Here is a 16,503-nt window from a genome sequence, read left to right on the forward strand (position 1 = left end):
GGACCATCAGGAAGGAAGATTTTAAGCTTGGCAGGAAACAGAAGGTATGTTTTAAACTGTGCTTTTTTAAGCTCCCTTATTAGTGGCAGAAAAACTTTTCTTTTAGCAATTACCATGGAAGAATAGTCATTGTCAAAACACACAGTTGTCTCATTAAACTTAACAGGAGCTTTAGCCCAAGCAGATTTAAGAACCATCTCTTTATCAAAAGATGATAGAAATCTAACTATAACTGATCTAGGATAGTTTTTGTTAGAGTTAGTATTAGCTATAGATCTATGTGCTCTTTCGATACCAAAAGAGAATGCTTCTGGTAAATCTAAAGTTTTAGGGAGCCATGTTGTTAAAAAGAAGTAATATTGTTACCTTCAATATTTTCTGGCAGTCCAAAAATCCTAATGTTATTGCGCCTAGATCTATTTTCCAGGTCATCCAGCTTTGTTTGTAAATGTGTATTTTGTTTCAGCAGAAACTCAATATTGATTTCCTGTTCTTGTATTTTATTTTCCATGTCATTCACAGCTTCTTCTATGCCTGTCATCTGGATCTTCTGTTGTTGCAGGTCCATATGTAACAAGTCTATTTGTTTTGTAGTTTTTCTATGAAAGTGTCTATTTTAGTATCCATTTTATCCATCTTAGCAGTAAGTTGCTGGACTATAATTATCAGAGACTGAAGTTCTTTCTTGATGCTGGAGTCTTGAGAATTTGTCTTACGGGAACTCATTTCAGACTGATAAACTGACAGGAAAATTTCCAAAGTAATTTCTGACAGGAATATTATTAAGATTTCCTTTCTTTTTTAGATATAGTTCAAGAACTATATAAAACAAACATATTTAGAAAGAAAATTACTTCAAGAATTAATTTTTTAAGTAATTAATTCCTGTCAATGTAATGAAATTGGTGGAGCTGAAGAAATCTGCTGCTATCCTGTGTTCATCCTTGGCCACGCCCCAGCGGACTCCAAATCTGACTACCGCCAGTTACAAGTGGTGTCCCACAGGGATTGGTCCTAGGTCCTCTCCATTTTTTCATCTACTTCTCTCAAGTTCAAGCTAACACAAAGGGACTCTGGCTGACCAAGTTTGCAGATGATTGTAAACTGGGGGCCATTATTGATTCTCCAGCTGATATAGACATTCTACAAAAAGGCCTCACAGACACAAATGACTGATGCCAGAACCATGTCCATAAGCTCAATGCCAAAAAGTGCATTGTCATTCCCTTTGGGAAAAATTTGGTGCCCATGAACTACCACAATAGTGGTAGTCCACTAAACACCGAAGGTGTGATAAGAGACCTGGGGACACAGGTTGACAGCAACCTCTCCTTTGATAATCACATTGCCACTGTAGTCAGAAAGTCCTTCTATGTGGCACATCTCATTACAAAAGGTTTCTCATCCAGGCAGAAAGAGGTCATAATCCCTCTCTACTCATCCCTCATTAGATCTATTATAGAATACAATGCCTCATTTGTACCTCACTAGATACCTACAACAACTGGAAAGGCCACAAAAATACCTCACTAAGAGGATCTTAGTCCTTAGACACATGCCCTATATGGACAGACGCAAAAAACTCCAGCTATAATCTGTCTCTTATCGCCTACTTAGAGGCAATCTCTGCTTGACCTATGAAGCCATGTCTGACCCAGAGCTGCTAGATATGCTACACCTAAATAAATCCTAATCCCTCCATGCCACATGCTCCAGGGACCTAAACCTCATTACCACAATAAACAGAACATGCTGGAGGGACAGGTTCCTAACCCAGGGACTTCCCATACTCTGGAATAAAATTCCCATTCACGTCAAGCAAAGCACTTCACTGTCCCTCTTTAAGAGGAATCTTGCTGAGTAGATGGGCAATAGGAAGTTCACCCCGGGGATCACTTCAGTGGGCTTGCTTGACAGAGGCACTGGGAACTAACTTTGGGCGGCATGATGCCAAGGAATCTTCTTGGGCTAGGCTTATATAGGCTCCAGAGCCATTAGCTTAGTAAACACCTATGAACCTATATACACATGGAAGGGCAACAAAGGCTGGGGATAGGGTGAACTAGATGGAGAAGAAAGTGTGGAAGAAAACTATAGTGAAACAAGGAGGAGAGAGTGCATGAAGGAAAAGAGGTCAAAAGAAGGGACTGACACTGATAGTTTTTTGAAGTTCTAGCCAGTGAGATATCTGATTTTGAATATCAAGGATTATTTGCAGATAAACTCAGGAAAATATTCAATAGGAGAAAGAGTAAAAATAAGAAAACAGAAATTTAAAAATATTTCTCCTAAACTTAAAAAGAAGAAAAGAAACAATTTTAAATTACTTTCAGTAAATGTGAACAGTATTATTAACACTCTAAGGATAGGAATACTGGAATGGTATGCTAAATGTGATGTGGCTGTTATTCTGTTAGAGGATGGAAGATTCATGACAAGTGAAGAAAGGCTGTAAACACAAAATTGTGGGGTGGAAATATAATATGGAATTTTGAAAGTGAAAGCTGCTCTGGAGTGGCTGTGTTGTATACAAAACAGTGAAAATACTAGACATAATTTTGGTAGTGATGCAAAGGTTAACTGTTGTGGATTTGAGGTGGAGTGAACATGTTTATTGAGTTATAGCATTATATGCTATGATTGCAATAATTTCCTGTCATTTTGTCATTTCTTACATCTTTCTTTCCCATCTTAACATATTTCCTTTCCAGTCATACACACCTCTGTTTCTTTCCCTTTTCTAACTTCAACTATTTTTTTGTTTTTACTGTTTATCTTCTCTACCACACTCTAATCTCTAGCTATACTCTCAAAATGTATGTATATCCTTGCAGTGCTTCCCTAAATACACCTCATGTTACAACGTTTTCCCATCTAAAGTATAAATCCATTTACTTCTTGCAAGAATTTAGAGCTACCAGAACTGTATACAGTTATACATATTGATGTAAATACTTTACTGTATATATCTGTATTGTAACTATGTTTGTTTTTTTTTTCTGAAAAATGTAACTGTTGTTTTTTTCTGAAAACTGTCTATAACTTGTTAATATAAATGAGCTGTGATGGAGCTTTTCTCCCTGGTCCTCCACTGAAAATGGATTTTGCCCAGTGAGGGTTTCCTTGTCAATAAAGGCAAATAATAAATAATAAATGAATATGCCAATATAACTATTTTATTTATTTATTAATTTAGCATTTGATTACCGGGAAAGTCTCTCTGGACACAGGTCCTTTTTCAGCAAAGGCCTGGGGAAAAAAGCTCCACATAATACATACAAGTTACAGAATTACTCAGTATATTTTGTGGCATGGAGTTACATACAAGTGAACATGGTATAGTAGGACTTATAGACACATTCAGGTATATGTAGACACATTCAGGTACACATTTTTTTATATTATAAACATTTTATAAGTACTAAAGTGAATCAGATGGAATATACATTTAAGGATTTTATCAACAATTTTACTTCATAATCATTAGAGTTTGAAAAGTTGGTGTATATAGACCAATAATATTATCAGCCTAGAGAAGTAATAGTATTAGCGGAAAGAGCCAGTTTAATGAGGAGCAGTGCGTAGGCATAGGCACTTGTTGGATATGTGAGTATTTATCATTTTTTAAAGTGATTTAAGGCTGTGGTGGATATTATGTTAGGAGGTAGTGCGTTCCAGTTTTTGGATATGTAGTTTGAGAAAAGGGATTCTACTGCAAGATTGTTGGCTGCAGTTATTTTTTATAAGGGATTTATAGCTAGATCATAGAGCTCTGGTACTGGAGTATGGCTGCAGTAGGTTTTGCAGGGCAGGTATTTTCTCTGGCTGTTAGAAGATTTTTTGGGCCATGGTTAGTTGGTTAAAGAGTAGGAGTTAAGGAAATTCTAACCAGTTGAGTTGTTTGAGGGCTGTACAGTGGTGTGACCTAAAGGGTGAGTTTGTGGTAAACCTGGCAATTTTGTTATAACAGGCGTCTACTTTTGCTAACTCAGCTTTTCTAAGGTTAGGGAATATGGCTGATGCATAGAGCAGAGTTGAAAATAGATGGGTTTGAGCAATGGTAGATGTGCTTTTTTGTAAAATAGTGCTTGTTCCTATGCAGTGTACCAAGTTTTTGTGTACTTTTTTATGGTTTGGGAAATGTAAATGTCAAATCTCATGTTATTGTCTAGTTCAACCCACAAAAATTTGGTGTGAAGTGAAAATGAGATGTTGATATTGTTTGATGATACTATGTTGAAAGTGGGGAGGGTTACAGTAGTTTTAGTGGGATGGAGCAGCATGAGTTTGGTTTTTGGGGGGTTTAGAATAAGGTGGGAGTTTGTTAGCAAGGTTTCTACTGCTATGAAGGACTTTTGTGTTTATGTTTGTATTTCTTTAAGGTAGTAGCACACATATCGCTGTAGAATCATCTGTTTACTGAATGACCGAGGTATGCAAGGCTGAGATATGAAGCTTGTTTGTAAATATTGAGAAGAGTAGGGTGTCTGGTATAGAGCCTTGGGGAACTCTTAGGTTCACAGGAAGAGGGGTGATAGATTTTGCTGTCAATGTACTGCTTGTTGGTGCCTGGTTAGGTAGTCCTGGGAACAGACAAGAGTAGACTGACATACATTTAGCTCAGAGCGGACATTTGATAGTTTGTTGTGAGAGACCATATCAAAGGTTTTGGATAAGTCTAGAAAGATAGACAATACATATTTACTCTTGTTTCTGTGATATTTTACAGTGTTAGTGAAAGACACTAGAGCAGTGGTAGTACTGTGGTATGGGCGAAAACCATGCTGAGTATTGGATATTAGCTTGTTAGTAAGCGGGTAATTCAAGATTTGCTTATGTACACTTATCTCTAGTATCATAGATGGGATAAGATAACAATTGGTCAGTTGTTGGACAGGTTTGTTGAGTTCCCTCCTTTGTGAAGTGGAATAATGTGGAAAATTTTCCAGATGGTAGGGACTTGTTGTTCAGATATGGATATGTTTATAAGAATGGATACTGGATATGCAATTCCCTTGGCAATTATTTTTAAAAACTCTGCTGGTAAGCTGTCTGCAGTTAGTGCAGTGGGCTTTAATTTCTCAAGCAGTTTTTTTATTGTCTCAGTTGACGCAGGTTGAAGGGAAAGTGTGGTATTGTTTTCTCTCAATACAGGAATATCTGGAATATGAGTGGAGCTTTGTATGTTAGAAAGGGCTAAGATAATTTTGGTAAAGTATTTATTAAATTGGCTGCCAATGCTGTCTGAGTTATTGTTAGTAGTTGGGGGGGAGTTTGCCAGGTAGGAGTATGTTGTTTATTGCTGGCCAAAATCTTTGTCAGTTATTTCAATGTTTAGTTTGGATGTCAGTCTAGTAGTTTACTTTGCCCTGCTTAATTTGTTTCTTTGCTTTGTTTCTAAGTTCATGGAAAGTTTGTTTAGCAATATAAGATTTTGTTTTGTACCAATTTTCCCAGGATTTGTCTGTTGCTATTAGCAGTGACATAGTTTCTTTGTATAGCTATGGGGAAAAGTTAGATTTAACTCTTATAGTCCTGAGAGGGCTTGTGTATTTAAGTTAGAAAGGAAAGTAGTGTTAAAATATTTTACAGCATCTTCTAGGGAAAGCATTTTAACTGGTGAACAGTTGCAGTGTTTGAGGATATTTGTGAAGTATTTGGGGTTAAGGTGATTTTTGATCCTTATTTGTTGGTAAATAGTTTATTTTGTTGGTTTAATTCTTTGTCTGAGTAAATAGGTTGGAAGATGGTCACTGATGCTATCTGTGAGATAGCCAGAGTGAGAGAATTGGGCTGGTTTATTTGTTAAGATCCAATCATGACTGGAGTTCTTATTGGATGACTTGTCAATCCTGGTGGGAGAGTGAATGAGTTGGATGAAAGCATGGAGGTTGAAGTGGTTAGAGGGGTTTTGGGAACTGTAGTTTGACCAGTCAATATTGAAGTCACCCATTATTATTGTCCCCTGGGGCAGTGATGTTGTGGACCAGTTCAATATGTTTTCTAATGTGCGGATGTTGTCCCAGGGAGGAATAGGCTCCAATTATGTTTATATGTTTTTTTATATTAGTGTTAAGTCTGGTAAATATCACTTCAGCATTGCCAAAGTCAGGGATATTTTGTCTAAGGTTTCTAAGGAAAGGTGATTTTTAAAGAATAATAATACACCACCACCTCTTTTGCCTATTCTGTCTAGCCATATATATTATACCCTGGAGGAAGAATCTCATTATTGGTAATATTGGGTTTAAGCCAAGTTTTGGTTATTAGTACGATATAAGGTGAGTATAGAGAGGGTGGCATACAGTTCATGGACTTTGTTAGCAATATTTCTAATATTAATGTTTAATAAGATATCAGATTTGTTTCTAGGAGGGATTGTTAGTGGTTCTGAGTTGTTGCTGTTTTGTGGAGTTGACCAGTTTTGAATGGCATTTGGGCCAGGGTTTGGGTGAGTGTCCCCACTGAGTGTTAGTTTGGATACTATAGTAACTAAAGTTTTTAAGACTTTAACTATATCCTTATCATATTTCTGAATAATTCTAGAGATATTGGGGTGAGAGAGTACAGAATAGTGGGTATGCTGAACATTTGTAGTGTTAACAATAGAGGAGGATATAATAACGATGGTAGTTTTAAGTTTATTTGAGTAGAAGGAGAAGGTGGTAGGGGAGGGATTGGATCTTCTAGGTTGGTATAGTAAGAGTAGATATGAGCAGCTACTGTTAGGATTAATAGAGTAGCAGTGTGTAAGTGTAAAATGTTGTAGTGAGGCAGTGTTTGGATGGGAGTAGGTTTAATTTGTTTGGTTGGAGCTTCGATATTAGGCATTGTATTGGAATTGATGCAGTGTACTGTGAATTGTTTGTATTAGTGTAGGATATGGGATGTGGGATCACTAATTTACTATTGATTGTACTATATAAAATAATATGTGGTGATTGGCTGACCAAGGCTGAGGGCATGGCTAGTTTAGAATAAATGCAGGGAAAGGGGGGGATGGGTGGGAATGGGGGTAGGGTAGATGAGCAGAGTGAGCCCGAGTATAGCAAGGGCAAATGGAGCAGGTAGATCCTGGTCCCTGGATGAGCAATGTAAACAAAAAAAGCTATCTTTGCAAAGGTAAGTGGCAGAAAATCTAGGAATTTCAAATGTACTTTTCTACAGTAATGTTGAGTAATAGATATCAAGTAGGTCACTCAGCAAGTTCTTAGTATAAGCCGTGGTGGACTGGCTGTATTACAGCTGAGGTTATACAACTTGCTTGCTTACTTAGAGTGAAAGATAGCAAATCAAAAAGAGTAGTAGATTAAAAGTGGAGGAAGGGGAGACTATAGATAGCGGATGAGGGGAGTTAGTGACAGCCATCTCTACATGTGTACACACCCCTTCAGCTTAAATATTGACTGCAGAAAAATTAACTAAAAGAACAACTAGCAAGAAAAGAAAGAATCTGATTCATTAGATATTAGTCTATGTGATGGTTAACATGAAAATTATAATTACAGGGACTTTAATAGAGATGTATGGGGAAGATGTAAAAAGAAAGGGAAAGATGTAAAAATTACAAGAAGTTATAACGTGCTAAATTAGGTATGTGGAACAAATGTCGATGGACTTATCGAAGGGGATACTTGAATTTGAAACTGATTATTTTCTATTGTCGGAAGGCTTGAGGTAGGTCATGGTAATACAGTTGTGGCAGCTATTTTAGACCATTTAGGCAATACAGATGGAGGTAATAGAAGAAAGGGAGTATATTAAACTAGAGAAGGGAATAAAAAAAATAAATGAGAAATTATGGGATGAAATTGGAGAGTGGGAATTATTGAGTTGTGGATGGATCACATAATCATGATGGACTTCTACAAAAACTGTATAAAATGTAGTTTTGTTCAGTGGCAGAATGATGAAAGAAAGGAAAAAGTGAAGTATGAAAATTTATAGAAATGTATTAAAGAATTTAGAAAATAATACAAGAGAATATTATGGCATTTAAAAAGAAATATATAAAAGAATTTAAGAAAAAATAAGGTATTACTGTTTATGCAGGGATATTATTTACAAGAGAGAATGGAGGAGGTATCTGCATATTTGGGTAAAATAGTAAAGGAGAATATTACAAGAGTGAGCAAAATGAAAAATGTAAAAAGAGCACAAGAGAAGAGTATTGTAGTATGGCATGTGGAAAATGTGTTGGACAGAATCTAAAGTAAAAAAATCCAGAATGAGTTCAGGAAGAATTTGAAAAATAAATTACGGTTGGTGAACTGGATGAAGGAAATGTTGACTCAGTATCGGATATTAAAATTAATATGGAAGAAAGATGAAAAGAATTAAATAAAAAAAATGGAGACCCATCACACTGAATAACACAGATTACATTTTTATGGGAATAATACAAAGGAGAATAAAAGGAAGTTTGAGGGATATTATGGAAGAAAACATATATGGTATAAAAGGGAAGGGATGTCAAGAATTGTTATTGGTTGTGAGAGAAATTGCAGATGATATTACAAGTAAAAGGAAAGATGTGAAACTTATGATAGGTGATAGTAAGACATTGATACAGTAGGACATGATGCTTTGAGTTATATTATGGAGAAGCATGGAACAGGTAATTGAATTAGTAGAGTGTGATTGTCAGCATATCAGAATAGTAAAGTGGGATTGTTAATAAATGGGTGGCTGAATATATTTTGTAGATATTTATTGATATTTTGTAGACACCCTAATGTTTATGGATATCAGCTGGGTATGACAACCCTATGTTTCCAAAGGTCAAACATTCCTCTTATGCTATGCTGATTATGTCATAAGAAGGCAGAAACATTTATGTCCACAGCTACAGGGGTTTGGCTTTAATGGCCTGAAATTGTCCATAGACTTAAAAATGAAAGTAAAAGAAAAAGTCATGGACATTCAGAATTACCATTTAGCAGAAACACCTGGTATTCTTAAAGGGTGATTTGCATATATCCCATGAGGCCTCTGATGCAAGAGGTTTAATGTATCACACAGAAGTCTAGCTTTGCTAGATTTTTCTTTTTGTGTTTTTTAACCAGTTAGTTATCTGTGTGACCTTTTTACTCTTTGTTTTAGTTTATTAGTTGGGATATTTTGTAGGCACCCTAATGTTTATGGACATCAGCTGGGGATGACAACCCTGTGTTTCCAAATGTCAAAGATTCTTCTTATGCTGTGCTGATGATGTCATAAGAAGGCAGAAACATGCATGTCCACAGCTAGAGGGATTTGGCCTTAATGGTCTGAAATTGTCTATAAATAGACTTAAAAATGAAAGTAAAAGAAAAAGTCATGGACATTCAGAATTGCCTTTTAGCTGAAACACCTGATATCCTTAAAGAGTGATTTGCATATATTGCATGAGGCCTCTGATGCAAGAGGTTTAAGGTATCACACAGAAGTCTAGCTTTGCTAGATTTTTCTTTTTGTGTTTTTTAACCAGTTGGTTATCTGTGTGACCTTTTTACTCTTTGTTTTGGTTCAATATTTAAATATAAGAACAAATACTCTGGGAGATGATGATAATAAGAAAAAGAGAAAATGATATGTAAAGGACGAAATTAAAAATTATCAAGAATAAATACTAACATGGAAAACAAAAAGTGATGATATAGAGAAAGAAAAAAAGGATATGGTACAATAATGTTGCTCAGGCTGCTGCAGAGAGATTGACCTACTGCCAGCTGTGATATTGAGAAAAGGGAAATCCTTTGTCTGGAGGCCTTGTCTCTTTTCTTAGTGGCAGTAAGTTTTCAGAACTAGTTTCATCCGGCCAAAGTATTCGTGCATCTGTATTGTTTGGTTTCTATCCTGTGTTTTAAATCAGATACACCTGTTGCTCAGGCTGCTGCAGAGAGATTGACCTACTGCCAGCTGTGATATTGAGAAAAGATAAGTGTTTATTCTCATTTTTTGTCTGCATTTTGATTTAATATCTCTGTAATCTGTACAACTGTACTTCTTCTTCTTCTTGTGTGTTATAGCTGTATATCTCTCAGTGTTGACCTCAGTTGTAGTGAAATCCTTTGTCTGGAGGCCTTGTCTGTTTTCTTAGTGGCAGTAAGTTTTCAGAACTAGTTTCATCCGGCCAAAGTTTTCCTGCATCTGTATTGTTTGGTTTCTATCCTGTGTTTTAAATCAGATACACCTGTTGCTCAGGCTGCTGCAGAGAGATTGACCTTCTGCCAGCTGTGATATTAAGAAAAGATAAGTGTTGATTCTCATTTTTTGTCTGCATTTTGATTTAATATCTCTGTAATCTGTACAACTGTACTTATTCTTCTTCTTGTTTGTCACACCCACCTCCCTGTTCTTATTTTGTTGTTAGTGTTGGTGGCTCTGGAATTGTCCGCCCCTCCTGTAAGTCTGTATTTGAACACTCCTCCTGAGTCCATCTCATTTGCTCACTTAACCGAATACAGTGAGATCATATTCTGAGTCTAGTGTTCAGTCTACATAATACAGAGAGAAGATTTGAGAAGGGCAACACACTTAGGTTCTTCCTTCCTCTCTCCTTGCACTTTACTAATAAAAAATGCATCTGCTTTTACTGTATTTGTGTTTCCTCCTACTTTATTTTGCTTTTGCCTCTTCTTAAAAGTACTCAATTTTATTTATTCTACTGCACTTATTGCTGCTTGATAGTAGCCTGATTAAATTGTAACTGTTACTCTAAGTCTTTTGGTTTAAGCACTTGGGCTTCATACTGGCTGTTTTACATTAAGAAGGTTTGTGGTCTGCACTGTTGTGGCTGAACAGGTAGCTTACATCCTTCTAAGCTGGGAATTGCTGATTGAAAGCTCAGTGTCCGTTATTCAAAAAGTGTATTAGTTCTGGTTTAAGCACTTGGGCTTCAGGACAGTTATTCTACATTAAGAAGGTTTGTGGTCTGCACTCTTGTGGGAGGAGAGGCTGGATTCTGCTTTTCTGAGCTGGGAATTTCTGGTTACAGGATTATTGTGCCTGCTTATTCGAACTGCATCTTTCTGAAATTGGTGTCCCTTGTTGCTGTAGCATAGAACCAGATCAGACCTGCTGAATCTAGCTTTGTTTGTATAACTTGAGCACTGATCCAGGTCATCCTTTTTGGAGAAGGTTCCCCTGCACCCTAGTAGCGGGAGTGTGCAGTTAGAACTTCTGATTGAAGACTGCTGGAACAGGGCTCAGTTTTGAGTTTTTTTCTGGTTAATTGGGTAACTTGTTTAAATCAGATTGTTTGTTTTCTATTGTTTTATATATATATATATATATATATATATATATATATATATATATATATATGTAAAATTGCAGTTTATTCATCTGCTTTTACTGTGTTTGTGTTTCTTCCTACTTTATTACTAGGGACATTGACTACAACTCTGAACTAAGATATATAACAATAAGCATCTTTTTATGTGCATTTAAAGTGGTTTTTTGATTGGATCTGCTTTATTTTCTGAAAAAAATATATATACTTGTTTCCCGCCTTTCTAAGCTAGTATAGTTCAGTTTTCAGGTTAGTGCTGAATTCAGGGCTGTGTTACAAATCTTTGGGTTTGCCCATACCTTACTTGGATAGAAGGATGTTTCTCTGTTCACCTGTGATAGAGGGGAGCTTTGAGCAGCCTATCTGTCCCTGGAGGAGTGGTTTCAACCCAGAAAGTAGTAGTTTATTGGCCATTTTGGGCTAATTTCTATCTCTTTCATTTCCCTGCTATAAAAAATGCATTTTCCTGGTTTTGTGCACCGGGCAGCACCGGTTAGCTAGGGTATAACTATTCCTGGCTCCACAAAGTCTCCTCTTCAATTTTTCCATTGGAACTAGACAAACTTTCAACTTAAGCACTCAAGCCATTAATTTCTCAGCCCAGCACTTGCTCAAAACTCATAGCAAGCACTTATAAACCCTAACACTACAGAAGGACAAGGCTCTCTATTCGACCTTACCAGCCATTCAGTAAAACAGTTTACTGTACCTATCCAGGCATGTCCAAAGGGCAGTTTCAGGTGTACTTCCCAGTCCAACTGGTGAATCTGGGCATTCTGAGGCAATGTTACAACTGCCTCATGTACACAGACAACCATCTCCTCCTACCACCAATGCAATTATACAGCCAAAATGGAGGCTAATCTCTCTCAACCCAAGACTGGATCAGACAGTCAAAAAGAGAAGGGAAATACTGGCATCACACCACCAGTCTCACATAGACCCATTAAACCAGCACCGGCAAAAAACACATGTAAATACACAAAAACATACCTGGAGGCTCTAAATAAAAATCTGCAAAAGAAACAGAGCCCTCCAAAGCAGACATCCAAGCAACCTCCACCCCCCCAACACAAACCATGAAACACATACTTCACAAAACCAGTGTGCCATGCAATCACAGCCCTCAAAGCAAAATAACATACCCAACATACCAGTAATATGTGACTCTATAGTCAGGCACACTGACGTCCCACTTACTAGGCTGAATAAGGAGAAGGTTACTGTTAGCTGCCTGTCGGGTGCCAGGATCTGCCACATAACACAAGCACTCAGGTAACTCCAGAACAAGTACAAATACGACTCTGTCATTGTCCATGTTGGTGTGAATGACCTGAACCATACCTCTCTGGACTACATGAAAAGAGACATGGAAGAGCTCTCTGATCACGTAGCCCAGGCTGGTATGACCCTGACCCTGAGTAGCATCCTGCCCTCACCAAGAATGATACCATGGTATAAAGAAAAAAATATCAATTTCAACAATTGGCTAAGTTTCTGTTGTCATTCAAAGGGGATCCAGTGTCTGTCTGCCTTGGATGACATGTTCAACAAGCCACACTGCTTTGCTAGAGACGGCTTGCACCTGTCACCCTTAGGCTTTCGAATACTGGCCAAGGCTCTTGCCACCCCCATAGTGCCTTTTTTGGGCAAGGCTCAAATGACAAACCCACCACTGTAAATAGCACAAGTAACAAAAATCTGAGGGTAATTCTACTCAATGCCAGAAGTCTAAACCTCAAAATGCATGCATTCCAGGCACTCCTCAGTATGGAGAAAATCAATATATGTGCAGTAACAGAAACCTGGTTTAAGCTCCAGAGAGCACCCCAGCACTACCAGGCTACAACTCGTACAATACATTTTGGCCACAGAGCCCGGACCAAAATACAAAAGGCGGGGGAGTATCCTTATTCATTAAGAATAGCCACACCTCCAGGTTAGTGGCACAGCAAGCTGCTTCAGAGATTATCCATGTGCAACTAATAATGGGCAAAACTGCAATTCAAATTTTATCAGAACCCACCATGTCCCAGGACCCCCATTACACATTTCTGGAAACACTGGGTAACATAAAGGTCCTACCAAACACCCTAATATTGGGTGATTTCAGCTACACAAACTAACTGGGAGAACTACTCAAGTACTAACTCCATTGCCCAACATTTCCTAGAATTTATAAACTCAAATGCCCTGGAACAACTGGTCAACACTCCCACCAGAGGTGGCAACATATTGGACCTGGTCATCACCAACATGGGCGACCGGTGTTCCACACTGGAGGTCAACCCCTTGCTGGTTAGATTTGACCATAAACAAATCACTCTGGATATCCACATTCTGCCCCCACCCCCGGACAAGGAAATCACCGTGAAAAACTTCTCAAAAGCAAACTTCACATTACTTAAGATGGAGGTGGAAAGTTTCAAAGCCCCCATGCTAAAGGATAATGCTGTCCAAGCTGCAAAATCCTTTACTAATGCATTCTATGGGCACCTACAAGAATGCATGGATTGTGCTATCCCAAGCAAAACCAAGACTCACTCCTCTAAGAAAAGGAAACCAGTCTGGTGGACTCCTGCCATAAACAAGCTATACAATAGAAGGAGAAAACTAGTACAGAAAAGAGTAAAATCCCAAGAAGGGAAGACATCCCTGATTAGTATCAGCAAGAAACTACAATCCCTCATTAAATCATCCAAGGCGAGCTTTGAAAGAAAACTTGCCAAGGACTCCAAAGATAACCACAAGGCATTCTTTAGCTATGTCAAGAATCTTAAGTGGCAATGCTCAGATCTGCTCAGAGTTAGTGCAGAATGGCACAAAATACACTAAACCAACTGATATTGCCAACATCCTGGTAGACAGGTACAGTGCAAACTTCACCCCCTTCTCACCTCCAAAATGGCCCATAACCATACCAGAAGAATGTAGAGCCCTGAAATCACAGACACTCAGGTTAAAATAGCCCTCTCCAAAGCCAAAAACACAGCATCAATGGGACCGGATGGTGTCCCAGGCTGCATCCTACATGAGCCCAAAGACAAACTAACCCCTCACCTAAACACACTGTTCAAACTCAGCCTCTCCACAGGCTACATACCCATAGAGTGGTGCACAGCAACAGTTATTCCGCTCCACAAAGGTGGAGCCACAGCAGACACCAGGAACTATCACCCTGTAAGACTGACTAGCTTGTTCTGACCACAGAAGTACATCACCAAGAGGATCACTGGCCTCAAACAGATGCCCTATGCAGCACAACTGAAGAAACTCCAGCTGTACTCGGTTGCATACTGCCTGCTCAGAGGTGATCTCTGCCTGACATACAAGGCCATATCCAACCCAGAATTGATGGACATGCTCCACCTAAAGTAAACTTTATCCCCTCGAGCCACACGCTCTAGGGATCTAAACCTCACAACAACAATAAATAGGATGTGCTGGAGAGATAGATTCCTGTCCCAGAGACTTCCCATGCTTTGAAACAAGATTCCAATCTACATTAGGCAGAGCTCCTCACTAGCACTCTTCAAGAGAAACCTTGATGAATGGATGGGAAACAGAAAGTTTACCCCGGGGATCACTTCAGTGGCTTTGCTGGACAAAGGCACAGGGAACTAATCTAAGGGGGCAGCCAAAGCCAACACATTCTGGCTAGGCTTATAAATGCCTTCGAGCAGATACCCTAGTACCTACCTATGAACCTATGAACCTATGTGATGAAACAATTTTTATGTAAATCCATATGGAATTTTACCAGAAGAAGTAATTAAAGCTGTTAAAGTAAGGAAAAAGTGGTGTACCAAGATAGTACAGTATTAGTGTTTAAAGCCTTTCTGACTGGTGAATTGCTGGTGGCATTGTGCATTTATTTTTGCTTGTAAAATATTGTCATCTGTATTTTTCATATATTCATGAATGTATATCTGACATTTAGCTGTCATTTCTGTATCTGTTTGCATGAGTTTTTTCATCACCATTTGTAATTTCTTTCACTTCTGAAGGCTGCAATTGCTTTTTGTTAACTGGTTTTGTTGTACTTTTGATTCCTGTGATACAAGAATAACATAAGTTTTAAAGTGCAGGCAGGTGCTACCACCACAGAAATTGAGCTGAAATGGTATATAAATTCTAATCCTGCTGTGTAGTCTGCCAAGGTAACTTATGACAGGGCACATGCTTACAGAAGCTAGAATAGCATTATATAATATACTAGCCCAGAATTCATGTTGCTTTGTAAAGGATTTCACATAATTCATATTGCTTCAGGCTAATGAAGACTAATGCCCTTGTTAGTATTTTTTCTAGCTGCATAAATAATAAGTCCATTATAAGCCCATTAGAGCTTTATGCTTGTTTAAAAAGAAAATTGTTTAACATGGAACTGTATTAATCTATAATTTAGTGCAAATATCATTCTGGCTTAAAGAAACAACTCACTATTCATTTAGTGCAAAATGCATTTTAAATACACCTGCTTGTATGAGTTTAATCTCCATTAGTGAATGAGTTTCATAATATATCAATGATGCTGAATTACAAATAATTAAAAAAACACATTTTATATTTAATATTGGGTCCTGTCTGCTGGTTCCTATCCAAGCATGCACATAAACCAATGCACCCTCCATTCCCACACAGTAACCCAGAATGGGATTGAGGAACTGCATTTCTTTGTTAAAATGCTTGACCTTGGTGCTCTATTTCTTAGGTAAAGCTCATCCATCTTCATTGCTTTATCATATACTTTTCCCTTACAAAATACAATTGTAATAATTCCAAGAAACTTAATCATAGTACCTTACTGCATCAAAGCATCAGTTTCTTATCTTGCATCATTGAACTATCACTTTGCGTTGTCAATTCCTTGCACTTCTTGCTAGTGTGATTAAAGGGCTTTTATGGGCTTATTATTGCCTGCTGCCACACACAATAATCAACTTTATTATAACATGCATGTCTTTGCTACATAATACACTACACAATCTTGCCTGTACTGTTAGACAGATTTCAAGCTAATCCTTTCAATTTCCCAAGTTCTTCCATTTCATCTGGCCTATTTGCTATTCCTGGTAACTTAGTGGAATCAGCTCAGCAAGGCCCATATATGTTTTGTTGCTATACCCCACTAGCCTTTTCCATACTGTCACTTCTTTTAAATACCTTTAATCTATCTAAATGTCAGCTTTCTTCATATCTGTATCTGTATTTGCATTATATATCTC

This window comes from Protopterus annectens, chromosome 4.part1, assembly GCF_019279795.1.
Source record: "Protopterus annectens isolate FY-2018-M chromosome 4.part1, PAN1.0, whole genome shotgun sequence".
Taxonomy (NCBI): domain Eukaryota; kingdom Metazoa; phylum Chordata; order Ceratodontiformes; family Protopteridae; genus Protopterus; species Protopterus annectens.